General features: G+C 36.1%; 1 protein-coding gene across 1 annotated transcript in view; it reads left to right on the top strand.

Moving 5' to 3' along the window:
• ARHGAP42 (Rho GTPase activating protein 42) overlaps positions 1-18,441 on the top strand; it is a 320,488-nt gene that overhangs the window by 166,374 nt on the left and 135,673 nt on the right. The window lies entirely within an intron of this gene.

Here is an 18,441-nt window from a genome sequence, read left to right as displayed (position 1 = left end):
ATCTGAAACATTGAAGTAGCTTACTAGTTGGTCTCCACACTTCATCTTAATTTTGCTGCCTTCATCATTCTTCAGTGATGAAATTTTCAGTGGTTCTCCTTAAGACAGTTTAATTCCAATAATGAAAGCTCTCCAGTTTTCCACAGTGTGCCCATGTGCTATATTTTAGTATATAGCATATAGTATATAGCTATAATTAATATATACCTTCCTCCTCAGGCACATTGTCTGTTCACCAGTCTCTGTTTATACCCTGACTAGGTCTACGGCTTTGCCCAGATTTCCCTCTTCCTGGAGTATTTTTTACCCTTCGCTTGTTGAAGTCCCGTTAGCTTTCCATAGCTTCATTCATATCATGGCCCCGGAAAGAAGCCCTCCATATAGGGCCTTTCCTCATATTATTTGTTCCCCTTCCAGAATTGATTATCTTTCTTATAGAATCAAGTAGTTTTTTTGCTTATTTACTTTAAAAAGCTAGTACAGTCTGTCTTAAATTAGTTTTATGTGCATTTCGTTACAAATTATAAGCTATTATCAAGTTACGGACTAAACCAGAACCATATTTATGTTAATTAATTCAGCAAACATTTATCAATATCATAGTCAGCCCACTTGTGGCAAGCATGGTGTTTGATAAGATTAAGGGAGACAGCTGTAAACAAGACGGGCTTGGCTGCTGCTGTTGTGTCCCTTATTATCTTTTGTGGAAAGCAGACACCAGAGTAATTACAAATGCACGAGGATTGTGATACAAGAGTAAAGAGTGCTTTGTGAGAGTGTAATTAATAAAACTGACCTTGTCCAGAGAACCAGGAAACGCCTTGTGGAGGAAGTATTGATTGAGCAGCAAACTAAATGATAAAGAAATAGCTAGAAATGGGGGTTCAGGGGCAGGAAGGGAAAAACCTTTCATATTCCCAAAAAGGGAACAGAGTAGGTATGAATAAAGGCCTTAAAGGAGGGTAGAGACTAACATTTTAGAAGAAAATGGTCCAGGTTGTTAGGAACATAGAGGACAATGAAGACAGAGGACGTGTGCACAGCTTTATTAATGGTCTGTGGTATTTTGCTCCTTATTCTGAGGGCACTGATGAGCCAAAGAAAAGTTGTAGCTAGAAGAGTGATATTTGCATTTTATTTTATTTTGTTTTGTTTTTGTTTTATTTATTTATTTTTTTAATATTTGCACTTTGAATGTGGCACATCATGCAGGGATTGGTGGAGTAGGACTGCTTTGAGAAAACCAGTTTGGGGGCTATTGGATAGTGACTTTAGATTCAAAAGGTGATAGTAGCTGTGGAGACAAAGGGATGTATTTCAGAGGTAAAATGGGAAAGGTAGGAAATGGGTTACTGGGAAGTGAGGAACAGGACATTTCAGGGAATACTTTCAGGGTTCTGGGTTGCATAATTGGGTGATTTTTGGAGTGACTTTACTGAGATAGGCACCATTTATGTTTGGGTGCAAAAATGGTGAGTTTGGCTTTTAGACATAATGAATTTGAGGTTCCTCCAAGATACCCAAGTGAAGATGTTGAGTTGGCACTTGTATATTCAGATCTGAATTAGAAATACACATTTGGGAATTATTGTCTTCTAGGTAGTAATTAAAATAATGGGGTAAGATTAGATTCTTTCTGGGAAAGAATAGAATGAGAAGAGGACCTGGGTTCTATATAATATGAGAACTTAACATTTGATGTTTGGGGAGAGAAAAACAGGAAAGAAAAGGAGGTTGAGAAGGAAGAGCAGAAGAAGGATGAAAATAATGTTCAGTGTGCTAAGAGCGAGGAAGAGTTTTGTTTTTGCTTTTTTTTTCAAGAACAGTAGTAGCTACTCTTTATTTACATCTATAATTGTAGGGCTTTTCACTGAGCTATTACATTTGTGACTTAATTAAGTTCTCACAAGCAACCCGTGAGGTGAGTATAGGTGATATACCTGCTTTCACAATGAGGAAAATGATGAGGTGACCTCAAAAGATCACAGAACTAGGAAGTCTGACTATGTGTCTGAAATTAAGCAATTTTACTTTAGAGCCCCAATTTACAATGTCTTACTTCAATGATATTTTTATAAATTAAGGAGCTTTGGCACCTGGGTGGCTCAGTTGGTTAACTGTCCAGCTCTTAGTTTTGGCTCAGGTCATGATATCAGGGTCCTGGGATGGAGCTCTGTGTGGGGGCTCTGGGCTCATTGGGGAGTTGGCTTCAGTATTGTCTTTCCCTCTGCCCCTCCCCCTGCTCTCTCTCTCTCTCTTTCTCTCTCTCAAATAAATAAAAAAACTTTAATAAAAAAAATTAAAGAGCTCTGTGAAAAATTCTTCAGTACAGAATATCCCAAGTGTTACGGTCCATCTAAAATAGTAGATTTCACTTGTGTATTGATTATTCTTGTTTAAGGGTTTAAGTTAGCTATAGTTAAAATAACATGAATAATTACACCCATTTTATTTTATTTTATTTTTTATTTTATTATTATTATTTTATTTTTTTAAATATCTCAGTTGCTGGGCATATCAGCTGAGAGAACACGCAGTATACTATGACTTTGCCTTGTCATTGGGGGAGGTATTTTAAACTTGCTGTTAAATGAGTTCAAATGAAATCTTGAATCTAAATATTGTTGCACTTGGCCTTTTGGTTGTGGTGATTCTGTGTACTTTATCTGCATGATGCTCTTAGTACTAAATTGTTTTTAAGCTGCTAAGTAATCCTTGTTGAGTAAAGTGAATAAAAACCAGGCATTTTCTTCTGAAATATATGTATAGGTCAGGTTTATTTTGGTTGCAGAAATTTCATAGAAATTAGAAATTAAATTAAATTATTTGAAGGTGTTTATTTTTTTCTATTGCTTTATTCCTTGTTTTAACTTATGTATTTTCCTGGTAAATAGAATTAATTCTCCAAATGATACTCTGCTGCTTTTTACAGTCTATACAATAGAGGTTTCGAGCAAGCATATTCAGGCTAATGAGCTAGCTGGAAAGCAAGAATGTCGGTTAAGTGTAGACTCTTCCACTGCAGTCAGTGACCTCTTCAGCTTGGGCCAAGTAGAAAATGCTGAGTCAAAGTAGCCCACTCCTCACAACCAGGTGATCCTATTTAACTGTAGTGGACAAAGTCTCTAGACCACAAACATTTCCTTTGTAGTTTGTTCTGTGGACTTTGAGACACGTGATACTTCGCTGTGTCAGTTACAGTTGGGGAGAACACGCACCAACGAGAACCATTTGAAAAGATTAATGATGGGGGTTGCTGAAATGAAGGATAGAGGAGGTGGTTCCTATTTTTTGAATAGCTAAAATTATCTATAAACAGTTGTAAAAGTGTATTTACATAGAGGTTCTTAGTGTGCTGGTAGATGCAGAATGGAATTGTTTACAGGCCTGACATATTACATGTGTCGGAGTATATAATTGAATGTTTGATTTCTTTAATTTGTACCTGTTACACTACTAATTTCAGTTCTAAAAATGAGAGAATAGGTATCCAGAATGATTAATGCGAACTAAAATTTTCACAATAGAAATATATCCAAAGCAGCATTATAATAGAGCAAAATTGGTTGTAACTTGTTTGCATGCTTTTGTATAAATTGACAACTATATTTGATTGCATTCAAAATCTCCTCCTTGACCCCAGAATCCATTTTAAGTCCTATCTACATCTGTTATTACATAAACTGGCATACTCTAAAATATAAGAAGTACTCTGTATCTGAGTTCCTACTCAAAGACAAATACATTAGGAAAAAATAGTGTAAACCTACATACATACCAGTCTGTTACATATTTTAAGAGATGGAACTGGCTTTCAGGAGACCAAGGACTCATTTTCCTCATTTAAAACAGACTGAGCAGCTAGTTATTGGCATAGTGAGGATTAAAAATTCCTCAGACCAACAGTATTTTGACTCTTACACTGCTGTTCTTTAGAATACTCTTTTGCGAAATATTTTATTTTCCTTACCTTTAGCAAACATGATTCAGTGTGAAATGTATCTTAATTATAAAAATGTTTCAAGTATGCCCACTTTGTTTGTTAGGTTTCAAACTTGCCCACTTTGAATCAAGCCTAGTTAATGTATTTCGTATTTCGTTTGATTTTTAATTTTCCTCGGCACACAGTAGACACTTAATACTAACTTACTTCAGCAGAGATAAGAGACTTGAGAAATATTGCCCATAAAAGTTATTTTCATTTCTATGGAAAATGTTTTTCAAGACTGGCTTTCATTTTTAAGTAGACCTTAATAGAAATCATATGAATACTATTCTATGAAAAATAAAAAATATAATAGTATCATTTCACAATAGGACTTGATTTTCTTTATGTTGGTTTTATGTTGAAGACTGTAATGGAACCCAATGATTCTTGTCCCTTTGTTTTCTCAATAGTAGGGTTTGGTTCTGTCTCTGAGCTTTTATTATTTTTAAACATGTCTTGCACATATAATTATTTTAGCATACAGTATCTAAGTCTATGGAGAATTGCTATGATTAATTTGGTACAGTCTTAGATTTTTATCATGTGAAAAATGATTTCGATCTAATTTGTTGTCTCAAATATACAAATGACTTAGAGAATCTAAAGGATTACAGATATTTTACTTATTCCAAATTAAAAAGTTTTTGCCACTTGATGGAGTTATTAATCTAATTTAATGGGTAATACATTGGACTCATAATGGGAACAATCTAAAAAATTGTGGTTTATAGCGTCAGAGTATGGATTTAGTAGATCACCTTACTTTTCCGCCAGTTGTCAACAAATTCTACAGAGGATGGTCAAGATTGGTTTTTCATGTGCTGCTGATGGCTGCTGAGCTGAGTCTGTTTCCTGGACAGGTATTCTCTGGGGCTGAATTTTCAGGGCAAATTATAAACCATTTGTAGTTGTTTTGAAACTACTTGTAATTCTCTTTATTGTACTTTCTGTCATTAGAACCTATTATATGGGGTTTGAGAATTGTTGATTTTTGTTATTTGGTCATCTTTTTTTAAACAATAATAATAATTACCCTTCGTAATAAGTACCCAAGTACTACTTTACTTGAAACTCATTTAATCCTCACATCCAACATATTAGATAGGAAAACTGTTAAACACATTTTATAGATGAATAAGCTGAGGTGCATAGAAGTTAGGCAAATGGGCTGAGGTCATGTAGCTAGTAAGGAGTACATTCATTTTTTAAACAGAAATGAGATAAAACCTATATGGTTCTTTAGTAGCACCACTACATGTTTGATGCTCAAGAAATATTAATTAATTCCTTTATTCTTAAAGAAGGAAGATTGGCTGATTAGCTCATTTGGAGAGGAGGATAATGTCTTATAATTTACCAGCAAGTTCTATAGAGTTGTACAACCTTGAGATCAAAACCTGATACATAATACTCATAGGAACTGTGAACTTGGATAGATTAATTACCTTTTTTACCTTTCCCCATCTGGAAAAAACGGAGGCAATAATAGAACCATCTTCATAGGATTGACGTGATAGCATAATTTGACATTTCACATAAATTTCCCCATAATTTCTTCTACATAGTAAGCGCTAAAATGTTAATTGCTCTTGTAGTTAATAATTAGTATTCATGTTATATACTTTCTGTTAAACAAAGTGTATCAGTAAAAATAAGGTCATTGTTCATGTAGTTTAGTTTACCTTATTTTGTTTTACAGGCAGAGACAAATCAGTGTTGATTCATTGACTGTTAAGTGCTGTTCACAGGGTTACCAAGCAAGAGGGCCTTACCTGGACATTACTTATAATTAAGAACACTGTAAAATTTGTGAAGCACTATTACTTACAAAGTAGGAAGTTAGGAAGTATCATTTTCCACAGGACTAACATGACACCCAGGAAGATCAAGAAGTATTGCCAACAAACCAGACGGACATGTACTTTAGCTGGGGACTCAAGTGCAAGCCTCCTGCTATCTAATTCAGTAATTTGGGCAACATACTCTACCTGCCTTTATCATAGGAATGTAAATGCATTATTTTTTGTAGTTTATAGTGTGTTTTCATCATCCTTACAACATCTTGTGAGGTAGGTATTAGCTCTAATTGACCCCATTGCCACCACTAGAAAAACAAACCAGATTACATCCCCTGGGGACAGGTGAGTCAGTAGTAGTCTCTCTACTTGACAGGTGGTGCCATTCAGTGTCTGTACATGTTTCAAAGATTGCTGAGGTATCATGTTTTTTTACATTTCAGAGCTTGCTGGTCCATTAGAGAAGCTGAACCTCCCATAGTTAGAATTCTGGATAGGGACATAACCTAAAGGCATTCTGCTAAACAACTCAATCAATATATATTTATTACATGACTGTATGTTAAATGTATATGTGTGTTTACATACATACATAGATTATTATAACTTTGTTAAGTGGCTATTGTGTGCTTAGACAGGAGGATAAACTTGTGTTATAATTTAATTATAATAAATTGAAGATAAGATTATCACTTTTCTTCCTCCTGATTATCCTTATGTTGATGCCTAAAGACTGATACTTAGGAAACATTTTAAGCATTCCCCAAAATTGTATTTTTACAAAAGATCCTTATGCTAATTATTTAAAGATTTATTTATTTATTTGAGAGAGAACTCGGGGGAGCATGGTGGGGGCAGGAGGAGAAGGGAGAGGGAAAGAATATCAAGTGGACTGATCCCCCACAGAGTGTGGAGCCCAATGTGGGGCTTGATCTCAGGACCCTGAGACCATGACCTGAGCTGAAATCAAGAGTCGGATGCTTGGGGCACCTGGTTGACTCAGTCGGTTGGGTGTCTGCCTTCAGCTCAGGTCATGGTCCTGAGGTCCTGGGATCGAGCCCCATGTTGGGCTCCCTGCTCAGCAGAGAGCCTGCTTCTCCCTCTCCTGCTCCCCATGCTTATGCTCACTCTCTCTCTCTCTGTGTCAAATAAATAAATAAAATATTTTTTTAAAAAAGAGTCGGATGCTTAACCAACTGAGCCACCCAGGTGTCCCCCCTTATGCTAATTTTTTAGATCAAATATATAGCTTATTAAATTTTAATGCAATTTATAAGCACCCTACATAAATAGTAATTGATGAAATGTGGTAGAGCCTCCCTAATGTCATTGTTAAAATTGACACAGAGTTCTAGAGAGTGAAACCTTGTTATTCAATACAACTTTTTCCATTCTTCAGAGGTCAACCTTCTTGGGTAAGAATTAAGCCGTTTCCATGAAATGAAGTCTTCTCTGTAGCAAATCCAGTTACTTAAAGTTAATCTGGTAGAATGACAAACTCCAAATAACTAATGAAAATTTTCTAGGTGTCTTGATTTTGATAGGGACAACAGTGAGAAGTTTAGAAGCTCCACTTGGAGCATCTCCCTGAGGAAATGTCCCCTCTGTACTCTAGATCTTCTCTAGAAAACAAGGTGGTTTCCTTGGTTCAATAGTTGGAGTTTTTGTCTGTAGATACATTCTTTTCTTCTACCACATCTATTGGCTGCCCTATTGCAGAAGAATTTGCTACATGAGAATTTATGTTTCTATTTACTATACACATTGATATTTTTACTTATACCTTCTTCGTTCCTGATCCCTGCCTTTCCAGTTGTGCTTAAGGTGGTTGGGAAACTATCAGTGATTTTTTTTTTCAGATTTAAATGGTTAGAAATATTCTGAAAATTTAGGAATCTTCATATTGATTTCTTTGGAAAACAACACAATAAAATTGCGAAACATTTTATTTCACACTTGTGTTTTAGAATTCAAAGCAAGTTGTAGATACAAACAGGATTATATTTCAAGCATCAGGAATAGGTGGGTTTGTAGTACACGTCATTTGATGTTAACTGGGGAGCTCTGATAAAATGACTACCCTCTGTGAGTAATACCCTCCTGTGTTTAATTTTATACTTTAAAAGTTGCTTGTTTATTGAGAAGACACACACCAAAAAAATGTCAGAGCTTATTATCAGGGTGATCTAGGAAAGAAGAAAGATGAAGGATTTTCCAAATAATTTTTATAGAATACTAATTTTTGTGCCTTATAATCTGTTATTGAGGGTTGCTGCAAATGAATTATGTCAGCATTTGAATTTTAATGGTGTTTTATTGAGCTGTTTTTATTGCCCTCACCTATATTTTATGTGTATCAAATTGGAATTAAAACTTTATAATACACATTGAAGTAATTGGAAACGTTCTAAAGACTATATAAATCAGTGAGTTAATATTTAGGAAACTGATAGATTTAAAAATTATGAAGAACTTCAGACTACTTCCCCTATAAATTAATTCAACCTTTTGTTACATCTGAAATACAGAAAATTTTCATGTCTAGTCCATCAAAAAGTAAACAAACAAACAAACATGTACTTAGTACCCATTGTCAAAGTTGCTAGAGTATCAGGAAGCATCTGCATTTGCTGAACATTCCTGTTATATATAGTTCTTAATAGGACATTGTTTCAACTTACCAAACTCTTGTTTTCTATAAACAGCTTTAGTTTTTAAGTGTTCTTATTAAAATTTAGCAGTGAAAACTGAACTTGAAGCCCCAGAGGGTGTCTGCTTACTACCACATTAAAAATATATATATCAGTAGTAACCTATAAAATTATTTACCTTTTCGTTGTTCATGTCACATTGTTTAATCAGATCAAAATAAAATCTCAGCAGCAATTAAGGTAGAGCACTTTGATTCCATACTTGCATAGTAGACTATGGATTTGATGGTAAGACTTTTGCTATGTTTCAGTTACTTCATTCCAAAGTAATGAGATATTTTGGCATCTCTACTTTATCATCTAATAACAGGTTCTACCCTACTACTTAATCCTCCTTGCCTGTCTCTGAGTCATTAGAAAGTTGATTAGCATGCCATCTTCCATCTTAAGTTATTGATACAAAAACATTCAACTAGACAGCATTGATCTGCTCTGTCAGACACGGTGTGAATTCTAGGGACACAAAAATAAAATATGGTGCTTGCCTTCATGGAATTAACAGTATAACAAAAGAAGTCACAGAGAAACAGATAATTATGATGAAATGGAATTAATGGTATATCTGAAATGTGCCCATAGTATTTACAAGCACAGTGGAAGGAACAGTTTATTCTTTTAACAAAGCAGAGGCTGGCAAAGACTTTGGTGATATTCTGGCATGAGCAAGTGCAATGTAATGGCTAGCAGAAACTTTCCAGTTAATGCAAGTGATAAACATCCCAAACAAAAGAGAACAGTCATAATGGTGTAAAAGAAAATTGTGATGTGGCTTTAGAAACTTGATATATTTTGGTGTGATTAGAGCTGTTGCTTTTAGTCTCCCCCACCATGTGGCCAACATGAACCACATTAAGAAATGCATTTTACATCATAATTCAATGAATACATGTACTAACATACTTCTGTTACTACATATGATATAATCTGGTATTTTCAATTGTATTCTACTCTAATCTTTTCATTCAAACAAGTGCTAGTTATAACTCATGAAACTGGTTGTATAACCCACCAATGTCATAACCCATAATATGAATAAATATTGGGCCATAGCTTAGCATGCAAGTATAAATGGAAGGTGAAGACGAATTAGTGAGAAATGAGGCGGGAAATATTCAGCTGAGGCAGAATAGTACAGAGTTTTGTGCTGCCACTAAGGAGGGGTTTTTTTGGAGGGGTAAACAAAAATCATGATAATGATGAACAGGATGTAATAGATATTAATCATACATGTAGACATATTCTAGGCAGCTTACATATATTTATTTCATCTTTATAATAACTCTATGAGGTAGGGACTATTATTTTCATCTTCTTCTTACCAATGAGTACGGCTGAGCCACAGAGAGTAATGTGATTTGTTAAGGAATAGGCAGTTGGTAAATGACAAAGCACAGGGACTGAATCCAGGCAGTTTGTCTCTAAGGCACATACTCCTAACCACGATATTTACTCATATGGCAGATATGATACTCATGTGGGCATAGTCTTAGTCTGTATTTTAAGATAACTTAGGAGCATTGTGAAAGGCTGGAGTCTGAGGGACTAGCTGTCATCCCATAATTCATCAATATTTGCATTAGAATGAAATTCTTTTTTCCATCCATTATGAAATTTTTTTCTACCATCCGTCGATCTAGCCATTTCTGTGTACCTGCCAGCCACACAGGTGTGGTAAACAGAAAACCACATCAGCCAGAGGGGAACCTCAGGCCTGTGTCATATAAAGGTCTTTGAGTCTAAGCTCCCACTGAATACCTTCCAGCGAACTGCAAATCTCTAGAATAATCCTCCCCACTCCCTAAGTAGTTCAAAGGTGAGCCTCTTTGTTAGCCCTTCAGTTTCCTTAGGCTGCTGTCTGTGTGTGTGTGTGTGTGTGTGTGTGTGTGTGTGTGTGTGTGTGTTTGTTTTAAGATCTTATTTATTGAGATAGAGAGCGCATGTGTCTGAGTGCTCAAGTATGCAAGGAACAGAGGGAGAGAGAGAAAGAATCTCAAGCAGACTCTGTGCTGAGCGGGAGCCTGAGGTGTGGCTGGATCTCATGACCCTGAGATCATGACCTGAGCCGAAATCAAGAGTTGGATGCATAACCAACTGAGCCACCCAGTTGCCCCTAGGCCACTGCCTTTTTTTATTCTCTGCTTTGAGCAGCTCCTGCCATTGTAATGTTTGTCTTCTAAGTCAATATATTTTTCCAGTCTACTATATCTTTCCTCTTTAAAACTTATTTCTGTCCTTCTCTTTGGGTATGAGAGGCTGATGTTCCCATCTGTGAATTCAGCTATTACCAAATTCCCAAAGGAATGATGGCACAGGAGAGAGTGAGCCCACCATCCTGTGTGATATTTTTACCAGTTCATATGTACCAGCACCAGTGCAGAGCAAATATTTCATTAAGGGACATGGGTGACTCCATTCTCTTCTAACTCAGGATGAGTTTTCCACCCTGAAGAGTTTAAGGGTGTCCTTTGTTTTCTTTTCTGAGTTGAAAATGATTTTAATTTCTGTTTTAAGGCCAAGTTTGGCAAATTGTATGCCAAATTTGGCTCACCACCTGTTTTTGTATGTCCCTCTAAGTATGAATATGAATGGTTTTTACATTTTTAAATAGTTTAAAAAATTAAAAGAACAATAATTTGTGACATGAAAATTATGTGAAATAAGATTTCGGTGCCCAAAAATAAAGCTTTATTAGAAGATAACATTTGTTTCTGTTTTCTATGGTGGCTCTTATTCTACAACAGCAGAATTGAGTAGCAGTTGTGTCAGAAATGATGTGGCCCACAAAGCATAAAATATTACTCTCCAGCCTCTTGCAGAAAAAATTTTGCAATGCCTAGTCTAAGTCCTGAAACAAATTCATGTTTAACCTCTGCAGTCTTATAGGTCTTCATGCAAATGTGGACCTTCTCTGATATCAGACTTAATAAAGTGAGTTTGATCACTTGGCTTCCTAGATTAGAAAACCACAGAATTTATTGTAAGATAAAATTGGGTGTGACTTGGAACAGATTAGTGGCTAAAGGTCATAAACACCAAGATTTTTTATTTCAAGCATATATATCTTCCTGGGAATCTTTTATCTTTGATGCCAAATATATATTCTCAGTTTAGAGCTATGGTTTTTTGCGTATAGCAATTTAGAAAAAGATGAATTCTTTATACCTCTGAAGTAGAATATATTTAAATAGTTAAGAGATGGCCAAGTAAAAACCACTTTACAATTGCTTGCTTTTGTTGAGGTTTCAAATCACAACTGGAACTGCTAAATATGTGGACAGCCTTCCTCCCAACAGTGTTATTTTAAGTAAGAATGTGGTAAATCTCATCATTGATTTAAATTTCTTTTTTGTGTGTGCACCATTTTACAACTATACAAAAGCAGTCATTAGTAATGGAAAAAAATTGTTTTGGTGTTTTGGGATTGTATGATAAGGTGACTCATTTGGTAACCAAAATTATTGAAATTTGTGAATCTGTAAAGCCTGGGCACTAGATAACAAGTATGTTTGCAACTGGACACATACATTGAGAGAAATAAGGTAAGATCTGCCATTTTTATGCACAATAATAAACAGCTTTCACTGACTTTATCAGTACGTTTTGCTTAATACAGACAGCTTCTTACTCTTCTGATTTTAGAGTAGATTTTGTGTCTTTTTCCTTTGTATCCAGTCAGTAATAATATGAAGCCAAACTGAATGCTCTCCAGAGACCATGCAGCCCACGCTTGCCTCAAGAGCCTGGTGATTTACTGACTCCAAGTTGGAGAGATGACCTCTACAATTACTGTACAAACCCAGGGAGAAGTGAAGTGAGCTCACTGTAAAAAGATTTCAGGCATTGAGAAAACTTGCCTTATTTGGTAAATGTGGTTAACTGGTCCCAGCTGGTAATGCTGGTGAGCTCATTGTGAGATGTATTGTCTCTTTAAGCCAAATTCTTGAATTTTTTTTAACCATTAGAATTTAGACTGCCAAGTGATATTTGTTTAGTTTTTATTGATGTACCATGGACTAAAAATCTGAAAGGGCAGTATTCCATTTTGAAAATTAAGCTCAAATGCATTGATACTTTGAAAATTTTCTGTATGTATTTTCTGATCTATTATGTTGTTTACTTAGCCTTTGGGAAATTTTGGTTTTAATTTATTCCTCAAAGAACAAGACTCCTTTGGGAAATAAATTCACATGTAGTGTGGGGCTTTACTATACTTTAATACTCATGTAAGGCTACTCTATACATTAGAATTTTAGGATGGAATCTCTTAATTATGTTTTCTTTAATTACCAAGTAGCACTTAATGTTTAGAAAAGAAAGATTGTAGCTTCTCATGGCTTCTCCGTAAAATTCCTACTTAGGTTTGATTGTATTCTGAGTTTGGCTTTTCAGTGAGTATTTTGTTTTGGAGGAAAAAGCACAGATTTTGAGTCAGAGACCTTGGTTTTGAATCCTGGCTGTGTCATGTGTGAACTTGTTGACTTCAGGACAGTTAATTAACTTTCATGCCAGTAAAAGGTGATACCTATTCTTCCCAGGATTTGTGAGAGTTAATATATATGTGAAAGTTCTTAGTACAAGATTGATGCTTTAAAAATGTCAGTTTCCCATTCATTCTGTTCAAGCAGTGGATTAATTGCAGCTTTTCCCTGGCCTCACTTTTAAACTGTCTCTTTTGAATAATATTTATAGAACCTAGCTGATTCTCTCTGTCCCATTATTAATTTTCCATGTGGTAACAAGAGAGACCATGTTCTCCATATCCTTATCATGCAAAATGTAGTTTAGCAGCACCAACTAGGAGTTTATTAGAAATGCAGAATCTTTGGTCCCACTCCAGACTTAACTGAATTAGTATCTTCATTTTAACAAGATCTCTAGTTGATTGAAATGCACAGTGAAGTTTGAAAAGTACTGCTATGTATCACTTCATTGGACTCCTCAGCTCTAATAAGTGTGGCCCTCTCTATGTTGGAGATTATCCCTGGGTTTGAAATATTTGAATGACCTCAGAGAGGTGTGACCCAGGAGAGAAATGTGAAAGAGATATTTGTTTCTCCTTCTGTGCTTACTTGTCAATTCTGTGCATACGTGAACTTCCCTCAGTGTACCACCATCTTCTCTGACTAGACTGTAATTGTAAACTCCTTCAGAGAAAGGTATTCTTTTCTTTTTCTTTCTTTTTGGGGGGGGGGGTAAAGATAGTGCTCATGAGTGTTGCTGTGTGTTTCTTGCGGCACAAGATCACAGACTGGTATCACCATTCCTTTTTGGCTTATTCCCATCTTCTACCCTTAGTTTCCCATCTACTTTGCCACTTACATTTCAATCAGGCTTTGAGCTGGTGAATTCTGGTTGGTTTTAATTCCTTTCCTCCTGCTAGCCATACTATAGTAGCTTTTTCTTCCCTTACTTTCTAAACTGTTGATAGTGACCTCTTCCTCCTCTCTACTAGCTTCCTTATGCATCCTTTAGATCTCCTTCATCTTTTACAATTTCCTTTCTGTCCTTATTTTGGTTTTTGGGTAAGAAGTCTTTGGCAGAAGGATTAAAATCTACAACAAAAAGTTGGGGGAGCTCAAATTATAAGATCTCTTAGCCTGAGACCTGTGGGTTTTAGCAGTCACCGAACCCTTGTCCTGCTCAAAACACAGCCTTTGAGCTTGGCTCTAATTTATCTTTCTACATATCTATCTTCATATCTCTACTGAACTCTTAGAAGACAGATTCTGTATTCATCTTGATATCCCCACTGCCTGGCACAGAGTAACACAGTATAAATATTGGTGTTGATATATCATGTCCGTTTGCCCAATAGCAAAATTCCAAAGACTGAAGGGGCTGGATACTTGATTTGGGAAGCTGTAAAGAAAAGTATTGATAAAAATACTTAGTAAGACCAGAAAAAGGGACAGGTTTAATCATTGGGATCTAAAAGAAGGATGGTAGGAGTCTTTGTGGGGGTCCTTGAATAACCTCAGAGGTGAATATGGTTCTCACACTGCCGTATGTTTTTTAGAAATAATATCTGGGATAGTTTATAATGTCTAGACAATTTTGAACATTTTGATGCTAGTAATAGCACTTATGACAACAATCTGTGAAGTTAGTTTTTCATCCTTAATATTAATCTTATGAACAAGGCTAACCTTAAGCATAATTAGAATGAGAACTCAGATAGTGGATATTTCTCCCACTTTGATTTCATTCACTTGTACCGTGTGGTCATGCCATACATATGGTCTTTCCCATATATCCTCATTATAGGATATAATATACAGTTGTTTAGTGTCTGGATCATAACATAAGACCTACCAACCTGGGATTGGTATCATTTGGTTTTCTTTAGTTACTGTTAATTGTTCAAGTTATCGTTTCAGCAAAATTTTTAACAGTAGTAATTAAAACTTAAAACTTCTTTTAAAAGCAGTAAGGTTTTTGTTGTTGATGGTGGTGGTTTAACATAAGCCACATCAGTCTTTTTGCTCTATTGTCCCAAAAATCCAATCCAAGGCTTTGGGTAGCATTCTTTCTTTGACTCTGTTGTATTTGTTTTCAGGTTCAGCTTCATTTAGAAGCTAGGAATTTATTTTTGTAAATAATCTTATAAACCTAATAAACTCAAAAGATGTTGAAAGGAATCATTTGCTACTATCTAGCAAATTGGTCCAAATATGTTACATAGAAGCCAAAATGGAATCATTTGTTGATGAAGTCACAAAAATAAAAGTGTCATTGGTGAAACAAAAAAGCTATAGCACTTTGCCTGCTATTTAATTCAGGTTTTGTCTTCCTACCTCTCTCAGTTTCTTTTCTGTTAAGATTTTACTATAGAGAAATTTATCATTCATATTTTAGGATATTTCTAAATCCTTCCTGGGCATTCCCCTCTGGAGAACTAATAACCAGACAAAGGAATTTCTGGATTCAGGAGAGATGTGGAATTTTCTTAGGGTACAAAGGGAGTTGAATTCTACTGGAAGCCCACACCCTAGTAAGAATGCTAAAAGCAGTGAATCTTGGAAATGCCAAAGTGGGTAGAGAGCCTGGGTGGCTGTACAGCAGTGAAAAATTGGAAATTTTTGGATTGCATATCATTTGGTTAAGTGTCCTTATAGATTCAAATCTAACCAGTTCTTCCTGTCTGGTCTTCCCTGACCATGAGCCTGAGATTGGGTGCACAACTGGCTTGTCTCAGAATGTATTTCCTTCCTCACTGGGTATGTGGCAGATACTCAGTTGCCAGATTAGATCTGGCAGCACCCAAAGATGACCTCCTCTGTATATGAGGCAGAATTTATCAAATAATGTAGTTGAGATATAGATTCTGATGGACTCCAAAGACTCCCTCCTCTTCTGCTATGCCCTGAGGAAAATAAACAACCATTTTCCCTTCATGCCTGACAGGGCATAAATCAAGGAAAACAGTCCAAAGATTGGGTCCTCTGATTTCATCAACTCAGCTGTAGCCAGAAGAGAGTTTAGGGAACCAAGTGTACTGGTAATGTTACATTGAGTTGATTTCCTGTAAAGTCTTATAGAATCTTTAATGACAAGAAATCAGGTAGCTGATTCTTCTGAGGCATGTGAGACAAATGAGAACAGATAGCACCCTACTGACATGTATTTTTTTATACACCAACAAGCACTTAATTCTGATACTACCTGGAGAATAGTGTGAGATCCCATAGGTTAAGCATTCAGTCCTACACACCCATCCCCCCAACCCCCACTTTCAGATGCCAATCACAAGTCCAGTGTCACCTATACTTACGGCCTACTGGCTATAGATTGAGCTTCTCATGACTCTTGCCTTTGCTAGAACAGCTCACAGAACTCAGAAAAACATTTTACTTATTAGACCACCAGTTTATTATAAAAGGATTTAACTCAGGAATAGCCAAATGGAAGAGATGTATAGAGGAAGGGATATGGGAAGGGGTGTGGAGCTTCCATACTCTACCAGCACATCCATGTGTGCACCAATGTAGAAGCTTTCCAAACCTAATCTTTGTGCGGTTCTATGGAGGCTTCATTACATGGGCACAATTGATTAAATCATTGGCCATTGGTGATTTGATTTAGTTTCCAGGCCCTCTCCCATCCCTGTAGGTTTTGGTGGGGACAAGAGGGTAGGACTGAAAATTTCAATCCTATAATCACATGGGTGGTTCCCCTGGCAACCAGCCCTCCTCCTTGGGGGCTTTGCAAAAGTTGCCTTATTAACATAAACTCAGGTATGATTGAAGTGGTCTTATTATGAATATCAAGACATATTTATCATTCTTAGGAAATTTCAAGGTAGTTTTAGGAGCTCTGTGCCAGAAATGGGGATGGAGACCACATATGTATTTATTATTATAAGACAGTATCACACTTTTCAACCCCACAAAAGAAAGCATTACCAAAAACATGGCTTATGGCTTAATCCTAATTCCAAGAAAATATTTCATAGGGCATTTATTCACAGGTGAATCAGGAACAAAAGTATGTGTAGCCCATAGCAAGTTTCTTTTATTTTCCTGTCCTTTTCTCTCCTCCCCCTCCTCTCTCAGTTGCTCCTATTTGTATATTGTCTTCAGATCGTTAGGTCTAAAAACAACCTTCTACATGGCAGGTAGACATTTTTCTTATTCCTAGAGGTACAAACATGGGTAAGCCACAGGATATAACTCAAAGTCAGCACCTATCGATGGGTAAAATAGAGACTGTTTATGTATATGCCATGATAAATGCTGAGTTAGAGGTGTATGTAGATACGAAAAGTTCTTTGAGAGTACAAAAGGGCACTTGATCTAATGTGGAAGTCCAGTCTCTGAAAAGGTGATCCTGGAGGTGTCTTGGTGGATAAGTGAGAGGAAAGTGGATATAGCCAGAGGAAGAAGGGTTTTTCTGGTGGAACAAAGAGCAGAGACAAAACAAGCAAGAGATTATAATGGTATGTGGGAAGAACTTCAGGAATGTTGGTATTACTAGAACGTGAGATAGGAAGTTGGAAGTGTTGGAGATAAGACCAAAGACAGATGGAAGTGCTACATTCTGAATGGCCTTGTTTGCTTTGCTAAGAGGTTTGGACTTTGTTCTTTGGCTTTGGGGAACCATTTACCTAGGGGCACATGATAGAGAGAACTGTGTTTTAGATTAATTATTCTAAGTAAAATAGGGGTAACAGTAGAAGGACCAACAGCTGCAAGGAAGACCAGGTAAGTATTAATTAGATCAGCTGGGAGATAACAAAGTCCAAAATTATTGCATTAATTTTGAAATATATTTTATTTCTTCTTGAACTAGTATTTTTGTTTTCTTTTTTTATTATGTTCAATTAGCTGACATATAATACATCATTAGTTTTTGATGTAGTGTTCAACAATTCATTAGTTACGTATAATACCCGGTGCCGATCACCACATGTGAAATATATTTTAAAACTTTCTTCTGTTTGTATATTTTGGAGGCAGAAATCATAGGTAGGACCTATGGATGTAGATTTTTTAAATTAAGATTTTATTTATTTATTCATGAGAGACAGAGAGGGGCAGAGGGAGAAGTGGGTCTTGATTCCAGAACTCTGGGATCATAACCTGAGCTGAAGGAGATACTTAACTGGGTGAGCCAGCCACACACCCTGGATACAGATGTTTAAAGAAAAAGGAGGAGTCTGAAAGAATGGCAGGTTTCCTTATCTCAGTTCATGGAATAACCATAAAAATGTCTTGATTTTTTCTAGCTAAAAACCTTTGTCATTTTTTATGCCTGACGTCACCCCTCATGTCCATACAGCCACCAAGTCATGAAAGATTTATATTGGTAACTTTGTACTTATTCCTGTACTGTCTTTTTTCAGACCCCAATTATCTCTTACTTGTACTTCCCCTCTCAAATGCTTCCTTTATTTTGCTACCAGAGGAATCTCCCTTAAAAAAAGTCTGATCATTCTCTGTCCCTCAAC

The sequence above is a fragment of the Ursus maritimus genome, unplaced genomic scaffold (genome assembly GCF_017311325.1).
Source record: "Ursus maritimus isolate PB19 unplaced genomic scaffold, ASM1731132v1 scaffold_16, whole genome shotgun sequence".
In the NCBI taxonomy this organism is placed as follows: domain Eukaryota; kingdom Metazoa; phylum Chordata; class Mammalia; order Carnivora; family Ursidae; genus Ursus; species Ursus maritimus.
This window is presented reverse-complemented; position numbering and strand designations above follow the sequence as displayed.